Here is a 15129-nt window from a genome sequence, read left to right as displayed (position 1 = left end):
GCAGGTTCTGTGCTGTCAGCGCGGAGCCTGATGCAGATTCAATCTCATGAACGATGAGATCGTGACCTGAGCCAAAATCAAGAGTTGGTCGCTTAACTGACTGAGCCAACCAGGTGCCCTTGGTTCACTACATTTAGATTTTTTTTTCTTTTAGCGAGGAGTTGAAGTGTGGCTTTAACGTGTTTTGGTGGGAAATTTACTGTTGTTCTTACTGCCCTTTTGTTATTTCTAGTGTTCCCTAGAAGTGTTGCATTGTGGTCATAGAGTCTTAAGACTTTTTCAGTGGCAAATGATAGAAACACAATGCAAAATAGCATTAAGTGGGAAGACGATATTACATGTGTTGGAATGGTTCTGTGTTCATGCACTGCATACTTGGTAGGTCCTTTCAATTTGCTAACTCTGGCCTTTCATTTTGGGTAGTTTTTAAAAATTATTTCTGTGATTATTTCTTCCACCATTTTCTTTTCTCATTATTTCAGTGTTGGATATAGAGTGATCCTTTGCTTTATCTTTTTTATATCTTTTTGTTCTTGAGAGGGGATTTTTCCCCCCAGCTTTTATCTTCTAACCCTTCAGTTGATTTTTGTCGGTTTCTGTAATCTTTTAAAATTTCCGAGAGTTTTTTGTGAATTTTTTCATACATTTTGTTTGTGTTTTGTGGGTACAAGATCTTTTCCTCAGACTATTAATGACATGTGTTTGTGTGTATGCATATGCTTTTTTTACCCTCCCAATTACTCAGTTTCTTCCCAGTTGCTTTTTCTGTTTGACTTCAGTCTTTCATTAGGTTCTTTCTTCAAATGTTTGGTGATCGTTGGTTGGTTATTCACTCATTTTTAAAGCACTAAAAAGCTGATTGGAAGCTGTCTGAACACCTAGGGGTATCTGTCTGTGCCCTTTTTCTTAGGAATTAAGAAATTCCTAAGAATTAGTGTCTTTTTCTCTTGAATTGGTCATATTTTCCAGAGTGGCTTCTCTCTCTCTCTCTCTCTCTCTCTCTCTTTTTGGCCTGGAGGATGCACTTTTTTATACCTCTGTTCTAGGAGCAGAGGAGAAGAAAGTCGGGACTGTTAACACTCAGTGTGGTACTTTTCACTTAATTTTCATATTCGTTATCAGTAGGGACCTCTGCCTGTCACTATTCCTGTTGTCCCCAAGTCCAGAAACTTTTCTCCCTCCAAATAACAAACCTCCAGTCTAATGCCAGGGTTGGGGTGGGATAGCTGCCTAGTTGCTGCAAGTCAGGGAGGACAACTGGAAAGAGACTTGGAGTAACTCTCTTTTTAGTCCTTTTCTCGCGCCTGCCACTTCATGTGCCTGCTGTAAATCTGGTTGCTTTTCTGCTTTCCTAGTTCTGTGATGAAAGTTGCCACTGCTTTTCTTTCTGTAGTCTAACGATAACCCTTTTATCCCCTCTATCTTTTATAGGCTTATTTCCTTGAAAAAATACATTCTTAAAGATTTTAGTAGGATGTTTGAACTGAGCAGAGGCTGATAAATATGTTCAGGCAATTGTCTTTAACTGGAAGTCCTCTTTTTTTTTTAATTGCCTAAGAAATATGAATCCATTTTTATGAAATTTTGACGGTTCAGATAAAATGAAAGTCACTTTCACTCCCCTGGTGACGCATTCACTCCCCGGATGTCACTGTTATGATTGTTTTGTATGTGTACTTCCTAACTTTTTGGTAAATTGATTCACATACTTGGAGAAAAACGGTTTCATTTGTATGAAATTTTGCGATAGAGCTTATTGACAAGACCGGCGGGGGCGTACTATCTTCTAAAACCTGTTTTTTTCTCTTTAATGGGTTTAGGAACTTTTTATGTGGGAGGACATAGGAGTGTAACTCTTCTGTAACTGCCGCATACTTACTATTCCATAATCTGCATATATACTGTAGTTTAACCCTTCTTCTGTCGGTAAGCATTTAGGACGTTTACACTTCACCAGTGTTGTAAAAAACACCTTTATGAGTATGTGCACATATATGGATCTTTCTCAGACATCAACCCGCTGGAATTAATGTCAGACTCCAGGTTTAAGGGCACTGTCCGAAGACTGCCCTCACTTCAGATTCAGCTACATTTTGGGGTTCCCAGGCCAGGTGTACTTCTGATCAACTGACTACAAATTTGGAGGAACTAGGGTGGCAGGGGAAGGTCCCATGACTGTTCAGGTTTGGGAATTCACTAGAATAACTCATGGTACTCAGGAAAATGCTATACATGGGACTATAGTTTTATTATAAAGGATATAAAGTAGGAGCAGCCAAATGAAGAGACACGGTGTGAGGTCTGGGAGGATCGTGAACACAGTGCTTTCCTGCTTTCTCCTTACTCTCCTACCACAACAGTGTGTTCACAAACTAGAAAGCTCCCCCAAACCAGGTGTCCCTTTTTATTTGGGTTTTATTACGTAGGTATGGTTGGTTACATATTGGCCATATGATTAGCTTAATCTCTGACCCTCTTTCCTCCCTAGAGGTTGCCTGGCTCATTGCCCCTCACGCCTTCACTCACAGGGTTGGTCTTTCTGGTGACTAGCCCCCATTCTGAATTGTCTCAGTAGCATGAAGTCACATGTCACCGAGGGGGCTTGTGAATAGTGAAGACATTCTTATCACTCGGGAAATTCCAAGAGTTTCAGAAGCTCTGTGCCAGGAACCTAGGAACAAAGACCAGACAGACACCTAGAAGTAGAATTTTCTGATTGAATGGTATACACACTCTAATTTTTAGTAAATATTGAAACTCCCTCTCAGAGGCATTAGTAATCTGCTTTGTACCATATATGACAATACTAAATTTTCCATAGCTTTTCTGGTATTAGATGCTATTTTTCCTTCATTTCACTTGATGAAAACTTTTGATGTGCATTTCCTGATTGCTAGTGAAAATGAGCATTTTTCCGTATATTATTAGCCACGTATATTTCTTTTTTGAATTGCCTACTCATTGACTTTGTTCATTTTTCTGTTATGTTGTCATCTATTTTATTTATATTGATTTGTAGTTCATTATATATTCTACAAATTAGTTTTGGGTTGTTTATATGTTTTAAATATTTCCTCTCAGGTTATTGACTTACAAGATTAAATTTTTATGAATTAGATTTATTGTGTCAATTCTAATGGCACAGGGTTATGAATTTAAATTATTAAAATGCTAAGCTCTCGTTTCCTATAAGTGAAGAAGAAAGGGCCTTTAGTAATGGCAAGATTTTGGGGAGTGATTTTTAGCTATCTTAGATATATTAGAGCTAGTTTCATAGGGATTTAAATTATATAGGCCCCCATTTGTGTCTGTCCCATTATTTGGGAACATTTAAACTCTTTAAAAGTAATGAAGAATGGAAAGAAGAGGGAGAATATGTATTGTGGCAGTATGATGAGAAGTCCAAAGGTAATAACTAATTTTTTAAAAATTGTGTGAATGGTATTTATCCAGATCATTCCTCTTCTGTTTTATTAAAGGTGATGTAAAATTGACCATAACTCTAAGTGACATAATTCTATAAATATTAAATTCTCTATTCTAATAATTTATTATATGTATAGTGTCCTTATAAATTGCTATGTGATGTGTTCTTTATGGAATGAGATGTAGTAGAAGAGTTAGTTCTTTTAAAATTTTACCATTGAGGGGCGCCTGGGTGGTTCAGTGGGTTGGGCTTCTGACTTCCACTCAGGTCATGATGTCATGGTTCATGTGTTCAAGCCCTGCGTTGGGCTTTGTGATGACAGTGTGGCACCTGCTTGGGATTTTCCCTCTCCCTCTCCCTCCCCCTCTCCCCCCCCTCCCCCTCCCCCTCTCCCCCCTCCCTCCCTCTCCCTCTCTCCCCCTCTCTCCCTCTCCCTCTCTCCCCCCTCTCTCCCCCCTCTCCCCCCTCCCCCTCTCCCCCTCTCCCCCCTCCCTCCCTCTCTCCCCCCTCTCCCTCCCCCTCCCTCTCTCTCCCTTTCCCTCTCTCCCTCCCTCTCCCTCTCTCCCTCTCTCCCTCCCTCTCTCTCCCTCTCTCCCTCCCTCTCTCTCCCTCTCTCCCTCCCCCTCCCTCCCTCTCTCCCTCCCTCTCTCCCTCCCTCTCTCCCTCCCTCTCTCCCTCCCTCTCTCCCTCCCTCTCTCCCTCCCCCTCCCCCTCCCTCTCTCCCTCCCTCTCTCCCCCCCCCACTTGCACTTTCTCTCCCTGAGTGAATAAACTTTTAAAAAATGTTTTTTAATTTTACCGTTGAAGGGGCACCTGGCTGGCTTAGTCAGTAGAGCATGCAACTGTTTAAAAAATTTTTTTTAATGTTTATTTATTTTTGAGAGAGACAGAAACAGAGCATGAGCAGGGGAGGGGCAGAGAGGGAGATACAAAATCCAAAGCAGGCTCCAGGTTCTGAGCTGTCAGCATAGAACCCAACTAGGGACTTGAATTCTTGAACCAAGAGATCCTGACCTGAGCTGAAGTTGTATGCTCAACTGACTGAGCCACCCAGGAGCCCTGGGCATGCACCTTTTGATCTTGGGGTCATGAGTTGAAGCCCCACGTTGGGTGCAGAGCTAACTTCATTTATTTATTTATTTACCATTGAAGAGATTTCTTAGAAATTTAAATGATTTTTTTGACTTAAAGCTTTCAGGAACACATAGTTCAATAAATGTCAACGAAGCCTTGTTTATAGAACTCTTAATTGTATATGTATATACAATATATTGAATATATCTTTATATCCCAGCATGAGGGTTACCTTGTTAATATTGAGCTTGTGTAATAATATTTACTAGCTCACATCTGTAGACATTTTATAGTTGATAAAAACATATTTACATATACTCTGTTTTTTGAGGGGTAGGAAGCTTCATTTCATTGGAGGGGCAGGAGGGAGAACCTGGACATAGGCAGCACGTGGGGTGGGGGTCAGGGATACCCTCTATATTTTCAAGTAATTATATAGGCATCTTTGTAAGATGATGCAGAGAACATAGTTTCCCTGTTTCATAAATGAGAAAACTGAGGCTCTGAGATGTAAAGAAATTTGGCTTTTAAGTTGTATAAATCATAATGACTCTGAATCAGGTCATTGCTTTTTTTTCATTCCATCCTATGGATTAGTTTCCTATGGATGTTGTAACAAATTACCACCAGTCTAATGACTTAAAACCACACAAATTTATTACAGCTGTGGAGGTTAGAGGTACAAAATAGGTCTCACTGGCTTGAAACCAAGGTGTTGGTAGGCTGCTTCCGGAGGTTCTGAGGGAGTACCTGTTTCCTTGTCTCTTTCTAGCATCCAGAGACCACCTGCATTTCTTGGCTTAGGACCCCTTCCTCTGTCTTCAAAGGGAACAGTATTGGGCCAGGTTTTCGCACGCTGACCTCTCTCTGGTTTTGACTCTTCTGCCTCATTTCCATATTTTAAGGACCCTTGTAATTGAGTTGGGCCTACCCAGATAATCTAGGATTATCTCTCTATTTTAAGATCAGTGATTAGCAACCTTAATTCCACTTTGCCATGTAACCTAACATGATTCTAGAGATTAGGCTATATACATGAAGCAATGACAATGAGTGGACGGGTAGAATTACAAAAAAACAGTAACAAAAAAATGCAGTGATCATCAGATCTAGTCTCTTGAATGATTGAAAGCAGAGTTGTCACTTCTTTGACAGACCTCTTTGTGGAAAGGAAGTAACTACTTTTTTTTCCTTAAGAACGTAGGGTTAATTTGCATACGTTGGAATGCACAGATTCTAAATGTGCGGTTTGAAGAGTTTTGACAAATACAGTGACAAATACATTAATACGCCATCAAAGTAGAGAACATTTTCTTCACCCTGAAAGGTTCTCTTATGCTCCTTCCCAGTCATTCTCACCCTGCTTCCAAGAGGCTGATTAATATTACCTATTTCTACATTCATTGATTAGTTTTGCCTGTTCTTGAACTACATATAAATGGAGTCATACAGCAAGTCCTCTTTGACGTTGAGGGTTTGGGGCAATTGTAAAGTAAGTTAGAAATGGGAGACCTTGGAAAGATGCATGCAGTTCTTTCCTAAGTGCTCCCATTATCCTGCTCTGTCCCTTCATGCTACTCCATCCCCACTTGCTGTACAACTCTGTAATGTGTGCACACCGAAACTAAGAATATGCTAAGTATTTGATGGATATGTAGTAGAAAGCATGATTGTGTAAATATCTTAAAATTCAAGATAAACTTAACTTGAAAAAACTAATGCTTAAATTTATCCCTACTTGATATATTCTTTCAGTTATCTGATTGGCAAAGTTTTTGGATGCCATTAAATGTTTTAGATGGTATTCACTATAGCAAAGCGGGATATAGTGGTTGATTTATTTGCAAATTGTCAATTCTCAGGAGAAGGACAAAGTTCAGGGAACTTTATTTTTAGGGTCAGTATTTTTCAAGTAGGGAAGTGGTTGAACAAAAATTTGAGAGTTGGAACTTCACTATGTTTTTGGTTTAGTATAAAACTTTTTAAAAAATTCAGGAGGTGCCTTGGGTGGTTTAGTCAGCTGAGCATCTGACTTTGGTTCAGGTCATGATCTCAGGGTTTGTGAGTTTGAGCCCTGCGTCAGGCCATGCAGAGCCTGCTTGGGATTCTTTTTCTCTCCCTCTCTCTCTGCTCCTCCCCCACCTGCTCTCTCCTCTCTCTGTCAAAATAAATAAGTAAACTTTAAAAAATTCAATAGACAACGGCCAGGCATAATTTTCTTTACGCCTGTAACTTGTTTTTGTTTTCATACGAGTCCAATAAGTATAAATGAGTCAGAGATCATATTAAGTTTTGTGTGCAACTCATCTGTACTCCAAAATAACAGCTTGGCCAAAGAGAAATTCCAGCCTTTATGCAAGAGGAATCAGCAAAGGGAGTTCTTGTGGCTATTGTGATGGCGAGGTGGACTGTCCCCACTCTCAGATGTGGAACCTGTACTCCCCAAAGAGGAGACTGGGGAAGAGAAGGATGTGCTCATCTGTTCTAGCCTTCAGGGTGGAGAAAGGGGACAGGGGTGGAGAGCATCAGCCGGGGGATTCCTTTAGTAATTATGAGGAGGAGTGTTTTTATTTATATATTAAAAAAATAAAATTTGACCTAACATTGTGTAAATTTAAGGTGTACAGTGGTGTGAAATGATGATCAAGATAAAGTTAACATTTCATCACCTCACATAATTACCAATTTTTTGGTGGAGAGAACATTTTGGATGTACTGTCTTAGCAAATTTCAACTCTAATGTAGGACTACTAGCAACAGCCACTGTGCTGTACTTACTCATCTTGCAACTGGAAGTTTGCACCCTTTGACCAACATCTCATTTTCTCCACCACCCAGCCCTGGCAGCTACCATTCTGTTTCTACGAGTTTGGCTCGTTAAGTCATTTATTATTTATTAAAGTATAACTAACATAGTGTTAGATTTCACGCGTACAACATAATGACTCAGCAGTTCTGTACATTATTTGGTGCTCGTCACGATAAGTACAGTCACCATCTGTCACCGTACAACACCATCACAATATTGACTGTATTTTCTGTGCTGTACTTTTCATCTCCGTGACTTTATTTTGTTTTTATTTATTTTTAAGTAAACTCTGCCCCCGACATGGGGCTCAAACTTAGGACACTGAGATCAAGAGTCACACGCTGTACTGACTGAGCTAGCCATGCATCCCACCAAGACTTTATTTTATTTTATTTTATTTTATTTTTTTAACATTTATTTGTTTTTGAGACAGAGAGGGACAGAGCATGAACGGGGGAGGGGCAGAGAGAGAGGGAGACACAGAATCGGAAACAGGCTCCAGGCTCTGAGCCGTCAGCCCAGAGCCCGACGCGGGGCTCGAACTCACGGACCGCGAGATCGTGACCTGAGCTGAAGTCGGACGCTCAACCGACTGAGCCACCCAGGCACCCCAAGACTTTATTTTATAATTGGGAGTTGGTACCTCTTAATCTCCTTTATCCATTTCACCCATCCCCTCATCCTCCTCCTGTCAGCCACCAGTTCTCTGTATTTAAGAGTCTGGTTTTTTGCCTGTTTCTTTGTCCGTTTATTTTTTTTGGTTTTTGGTTTTTTTTAGATTCCACATAAAAATGAAATCATATGGTAATTTGCCTTTTTCTGTCTGGCTTATTTCACTTAGCATTATACCCTCTACGTCCATTTATGTTGCAGATAGCGAGATCTCATTCTTTTTTATGGCTGAGTAATATTCCTCTGTGTGTGTGTGTGTGTGTGTGTGTGTGTGTGTGTGTGCGCGTGCGCACACGCGCGCATGCATGTACCGCCTTGGGGAAGAGTGCTTTAAAAAGCTAGTAAACAGGCTTGACTAAAATTCCTAAAAGTCGGGGGTATGGTTAGCTGCATTCACTCTTGATATGTTATTTTTGGAAGGGTCACAGGTTATGGTGAGAACAAATTCTACCTAGAAGTCAATAAAACTAGCTTTATGACCTTCATTTTTCATTTTCTTGGATTTCACTTTCTAAGGTAAACTAAAGAATAATAAGGCTTTTAAATAAAAAGCCGTGTCCATTTTTTAAAATTTGAATATACTAGTGCGGGCGATTTTCATTATTACAGGTTCCACAAAGACCATTAAATGTACAGTATAAAAACAGATGATTAGGTCAGCAGCCCAGAGACACTGCCCTCTTGCAGGCTAGTGCTCTAAAGGGAATCCTGATGGTACTTGTAGAAAGTTACCTGCTGTTGCTTGTTCAGAGAAGGAGGTGGTTTCACTTTTTTCAGAGGTGGTGGCGAATTTGTGCTCTCAGCATCATTTCCTTGGTGTTCTGAAAGCAGTTTTCCCCTGGGAGTCCAGCACTATAAAGGAATTTGAGAAGTTTGACAAGCTTATTACTCCACAAAAAGTTGGTCTGTTGGGTACCAAACTGTCTACCATCCCGTTGACATTATCCTTTTGCTTTGTATGCACATATTGAACATCTTAAGTCATTTTTAAAAAGTAGTGTCATATGTAGCAGGGACTAGAGAAAAATACTCCTTATGCTATATAGGAAAACGTGATAGTGGACTTCAGAAGCAAAGGTAGCACAGGGCTTAGATATCTTGTGTTTTAGCTGACTTTAAAATTGAGAGTAAACTTGTTCTCTTACTGTCGTACATAATCTCTGATTTTTTCTTTGTTGCTTACTTAGTCATTAAATATTTTTTAAGTTTATTTTGAGAGAGCGAGAGAGATACAGAGCACGTGAGCAGGGGAGGGGCAGAGTGAGAGGAGTGCGAGAATCCCAAGCAGGCTCAGCACTATCAGCGCAGCGAATATGGGGCTCGAACTCCCAAACCACGAGGTCATGACCTGAGCCGAAACTAAGAGTCGTATGCTTAACTGGCTGAACCGTCCAGGCACCCCTCAATCATTAAATATTTAATACCTGCTGCAGTAGGCTACATAGGTTTTCTGGTACTGAGAATGCAAAGGAGAGAGACACTTTTGTTCCCTAAAAGCACATAGTCTAGTGGAGACATAGCTTGGAAACAAATGATTATAAAAATGGTATTGGTTTGTTTTGGTAATTTTGTTTACTAAATGAGTGTATATGTGTAATGAAGAAAAAAGGCCTAGAGGTTTTATCCGTAAATTAAAAGTTGGTTATCTCTGGCAAGTAGGAACACTGCTTTCTATTATGTATTGCTTTGTGTCAACAGTAATACGCCTGTAATTTTTGTAAACAGAAGAGAATTGGTAGTGGTGTCACCACCATGGCTGCTCTGTTCCTATTCCTGTACTCCCATTACTCATACTTCCAGAGTTCAGATTCACACTCAAGTCTGTCTGGCTTGGCTCTGGGTAGTGCACTCTGGTCCCAAGGAGCAATACCTACTTCAGATAGCATCCTTGACAGTTTAATCCTATTGAACACTTCTCCCATAAGATTCTCCTGGAAGGAAGAGCTCTGTATGTAGATAGGCAAGTTTGTAACCTGTTCAAGGTCTGCAGTAAAGAAATATGAATAACTCATTTTAATTCCTCATTTCCCAAATTAATTTCATAGTAACTTGACACTCCCCCCCCCCCCCCCCCCCAGTAATCCTTTATTGATGTTCTGTGGTTTTCACACTTCAGTGGGCCTGAGATTCCCTCCTACCCCCAGAGTTTTGATTCAATTAAGTTTGGGATGGGACATGAGAATTTGCACTTTTTTAACGAGTTTCCAGGTGTTGCTGATGCTCCTGGTCCAGGAACTATATCTTGTGTTCACTTTTGTATGTGATTTGCACTTCCATCTTGCCTTGATGTATAAACTCAGAACTCTGCTAGATTATGATGTTGTTTTCCTGCTGGAAGAAAAGTATCTTAAAAGCAAAAAATGTGTTTAGCATAGAAGGAGCTTCCAAAGGGGGCTTCATTAACTAAATTACCCCAGGGACATTATTTCCCTCTGTCGTCAGTATTTTTCTGCTGCCCTGTGAGCTTCAACTTAGTCATTTGTAGATGGAAATGATTAAACCTGCTCTAGAAGGTTGTAATAAAGATTAAATGATATAATATTTGCAAAAGTGCCTAGTATAAGGCATGGCGCATTACAATTGCTTACCACCTTGCTAATTGAAGTTCATTTTCTGGACCAATGGTATTAACCTTCACTTGGGAGCCTATTAGAAACAATTTCAGGCCCCACCTCAGACTTATGGAAACAGAATCCGCATTATGAAAATGCCTAGGTGATTTGTATGCACATTACTGCCTGAGAAACACTGATGGTAGCATGCACCTTGGGAAGAGCTTTCCTGGTACATTATGTGACTTATTCTCTACTTTGTAAACTGAATACCCAGGACTCTTTTTGTATAGATGTTAACTATTCCAGAGCCCAGAAATACTTTGCCCAAAATGACAATATCCACCTTGGTGTTTCCTGACCATAAAATAATGTATACTGGGGCGCCTGGCTGGGTCAGTTGGTAGAACATGTGATTCTTAATCTCAGGGTCGTGAGTTCAAGCCCCTGCCCCGCCCCAGGCATGGAGCCTGTTAAGAGAATAATGTATACTATTATTAAAACTTGAAATAACACATAAAACAAAAACAAAAAAATCTGGAAATCCACTCCCTATGATAGATAAATAAATCACTGGCACTTTCGTACAATAGTCAGCGTATGTCTTTCTACATGTGTATATGTGCACACCCAGTTTTGGGGTGCTTTCTTTCCCTTTTCTCCCCCACACCCATACCTTATTCTGCAAGATAAACTAACCCAGTGTTTAGCTTCTGGAACTTTGTGCTATCCATTGATACAGTAAATACACGTTTATAGGGATTTTGTGGTCATTGTTTTACGAGAATGGAATTATATGGGTGCTTGTCTGCATCTTTTCCCACTTAAAATACTGTGGAAATTCCTCAATTAGTATCACATTCTTTTTAATAACTGCTTTAGGCCATGGTAATGATATTGGACAAATTATTCAGCTGTTTTTACTGGCCAGTTTTTGTTACTACATACAGAAGAATCCTTATTTGTTCTTTATATACTTGATTCCATTATTGCTAGGATAAATTGCCAGGTGGAAATTTCTGGATCAAAGGGTAATTTTTAAAAATAATTTTTATTATGAATTATATTTTACATACACAAAAGTATGTAACACACATATGCATCTAATGAAGTGAATCTTCCTGTATTACCACCCATGCAAAGAAGTAGAACACTCACAGTTTCTTAAAATCTCCCTTCTATTATGTGCCCTTCTATTATTTTCTCATTGTTTTCCTTTATAGCTTTACCACTCAGGCATCCCTACACAGTTCACATGTGCAACAGTAAGCTTGGTTTTGAATATTTTGAATATTATATTAATAGAGTCATCCTAAACATATGGCATTATTTGTATATATCACTTATGTTACTGTCTGGAGCTATAGCTTATTCCACTTCATTTATCCATCACGTTCCACTGAATGAATACCACAATTTATCCATTTTTATTGTTGATGGAATTGGAGGCGTTTTTAGTTTTGCATCATTATAAACAGTGCCGCCATGAACATTTTTATTTGTGACTCCTGGGGCACATGTTCACAAGTACTCTGGGGCAGTGGTCTTCAAACTTTTTTGGGTTTTTTTTATCCCCCTAATAATTTTTTTAAGCTGTCTACCTCCTTGCGCATTTTTAAGTTGGTATCTGATTTATCATATTGAAATAGTTGCAATTATGTAATTTCAGAAATATTAAAAATATTGATCTTTTAAAATACCACTTTTATTTTTTTCAAATTTTAATTCTAGTATAATTAACATAGTGGTATATTAGTTTCGGGCGTATAATGCAGTGATTCAACAATTCTTACACTACTTAGTGCTCTTCATAAGTGTCCTCTTAATCTCCTTCACCTGTTTCACTTGTTTCCCCCCCCCCACATCTCCCCTCGGGTAACCATCGGTTCTCTATAGTTAAGAGTTTGGTTTGTCTCTTTTTTCCTTTGTTCTTTTGTTTCTTAAATTCATATATGAGTGAAATCATGTGGTATTTGTCTTTCTCTGCTGGCTCATTTCACTTCGCATTGTGCCCTCCAGATCCATCCACGTTGTTGCAAAGGGCAAAATCTCATTCTTTTTTATGACGGAATCATATTCCATGGTGTGTGTGTATCACATCTTATCCATTCATCTATCAGTGGACATTCGGGCTGCTTCCATAATTTGGCCCTTGTAAATAATGCAATAAACACAGGGGCACATGTATCTTTTCAAATTAGTGTTTTCATATTCTTTGTATAAACAGTAGTGGAATTACTGGATCGTAGGGTAGTTCTGTTTTTAACTTTTTGAGGAACTTCGACTGTTTTCCACAGTGGCTGCACCAGTTAGCTTTCCATCCGTGCCAACACTTGTTTCTTGGGTGTTTGATTTTAGCTATTCTGAGATGTCAGAGGCGATACCTCATTGTTTTAAGTTTTTAATTCCAGTTAACATGGTGTTACGTTAGTTTTAGGCTAGGTTAAATTACTATATTGCACATCACCCTGTGCTCATCACAAGTGCCCTCCCTAATCCCTATTACCTGTTTAACCGCCCCCCCCCTCCCCTGTGGTAACTATGAATATATATATATATATGAATGTGTATATAAATATATATAATCATCAGCTTGTTCTCTATAGTAAAAAGTCTGTTTCTTGGTTTGTCTTTTTTTTCCCCCCTCTTTGCTTGTTTGTTTCTTTTTTAAGTTTATGTGAGAGAGAGGACGTGAGTTGGGGGGTGGTGCAGAGAGAGAGAGAATCCCAAGCAGGCTCTGTGCTGTCAGTGTGGAGCCCGACCCCGGGCTCCATCTCATGAACCAATTCTGGCCTAAGAATTTGTAGCTTTCTTTGCCAGCTCATTAATGTTCTTTTTTTGTTTTTAATCCTGGATTTGGAGTTGCTTCTGTTAGGAGGGTTGATCTCAGCACTGTTCCGCTATATTCCTGGAACAGCATTCTCTATTATTCAATAGACTTTGCCAGACTGCTTTCTAGGGAAATACAAACTGAAGTAGTAATGCGATAGCACTTTATGCTGGTCAGATTGGCAGAAAGGAAAGTCATAGCATACCATTACAGGTGATATGGGTTGTAAATGATACTCGTGGAAATGTAAATTGCGCTAGTCTTTTAGGAAACTTCAACAGCTTTTATCAGGCAAAAATTGTCATGTCAAAGGAGTGGATTGGGGGAAGTATGTGGCAGCAAATGCAGCTGGCCATTGCTTTCATTTTTCTGTGGTGAAGAGTGGAGAAAAATATGAATGAATGTTACCAGCCTCTCAACGTTTGGGGGCAGCGGGGTGGGGCTTGCTTAACTAAACAGCAGGAATAGGTGGACTTTGGGGACACTCATATAGGCTTAGAAGAAATAATTGAGAGAACTTGATTAGAATATTACAACTTTCTTTCTTGCTAATCTACCCAAAAAAGTGTAATAGGAAAATGAGAAATCAACAAAGGACTGGGTGAATCAGAAAGGGAACTTTATGACAATGGTGTTCTGGAACAAGCTCCTCCTGGAGTTGATGGCTAAACTCAGGATTTTGGCAACCACTGTTGAAGTGAAATTATGTAAACTTACAATTAAATAAATTTAAAACATAGGTAGTAAATTGTCAGAGCTCATCACTTCCTAGTTATTTTATTACATTTTACTCTGTTTTGTGTTTTTGAGGTTATTGACATGCATTGTATCTGGATAGTGGAAACACTGTATATCAGTCAGCTGTTGCCTGACTCTTCCCGGTTCTGTGTTCAGTGAGGACCGTTTGGAAGTTTGAAATCGGTCATATATTATACCATTGAAATCAGTAAATACTAAAAGTCAGGATTTTTTCTCTTTTGGAGAGTAGTTGTTAAACATCTACCACTGGGTATAAATAACATTTCGCTGTTTGAGATTCTGATTGCCTTTCATCGTTGTAGATGTACTTATTTTCTGAACATTTGGGCCTTCCAGTCTCCTACGTAAAGCATTAATTGGGAGTACCCGGGTGGCTCAGTTGGTTAAGTGACCAACTCTTGATTTCAGCTTGGGTCAGGTTCTCATCCGTAGTTAGACTGAGCCCCGTCAGGCTCTGTGTTAACAGTGCCCAGCCTGCTTGGGATTCATTCTCTCTCTCTCTCTCTCTCTCTCTCACTCACTCACTCATACTCTCTCTCACTCTCTCTCTCCCTCCTCTGTGCATAAGCACTCACTCTGTCTCTCAAAATAAATAAGCATTTTAAAAAAATAAACGCTAATTGTTCCTAAGGAAATGAGGAACTATTTATGCTAGTTCTACTCAAATATTGTAAACATTATCTTGAGCTAAGGAAAATATGCCTCTACTTAGCTTCTACTTGTATGTAGACTGTATTTTTGCAAATTTGTTCTCCTAGTCTTTTAAAACAATGTTATTTAAAGGTATCCTTGAAAAATCTTTCTTTATAACAACCATACAGAATTTGCCTGCCTTGAAAGCCATTAGTTTCACTGAGTTCCTTGTAGCAAGAAGGAATATACTCTTTTTTTGTTCTTTCTAACATGGACATGTTTGTGTGTACTGTGTGTGTACATGATTTAATTCTTAACAGTGGTGTTCTAGATAAGTTGATCAGTTAACACTAAGAAACATTACTTCTCTAGT

General features: G+C 39.3%; 1 protein-coding gene across 6 annotated transcripts in view; it reads left to right on the top strand.

Annotated features, from left to right (window-relative positions):
- ZNRF2 (zinc and ring finger 2) overlaps positions 1 to 15129 on the top strand; it is a 144495-nt gene that overhangs the window by 11800 nt on the left and 117566 nt on the right. The gene's annotated exons all lie outside the window — the stretch shown is intronic.

The sequence above is a fragment of the Neofelis nebulosa genome, chromosome 4, assembly GCF_028018385.1.
Source record: "Neofelis nebulosa isolate mNeoNeb1 chromosome 4, mNeoNeb1.pri, whole genome shotgun sequence".
Taxonomy (NCBI): domain Eukaryota; kingdom Metazoa; phylum Chordata; class Mammalia; order Carnivora; family Felidae; genus Neofelis; species Neofelis nebulosa.
The sequence above is the reverse complement of the archived record's forward strand: the minus strand, read 5'-3'. Positions and strand labels throughout refer to the sequence as shown.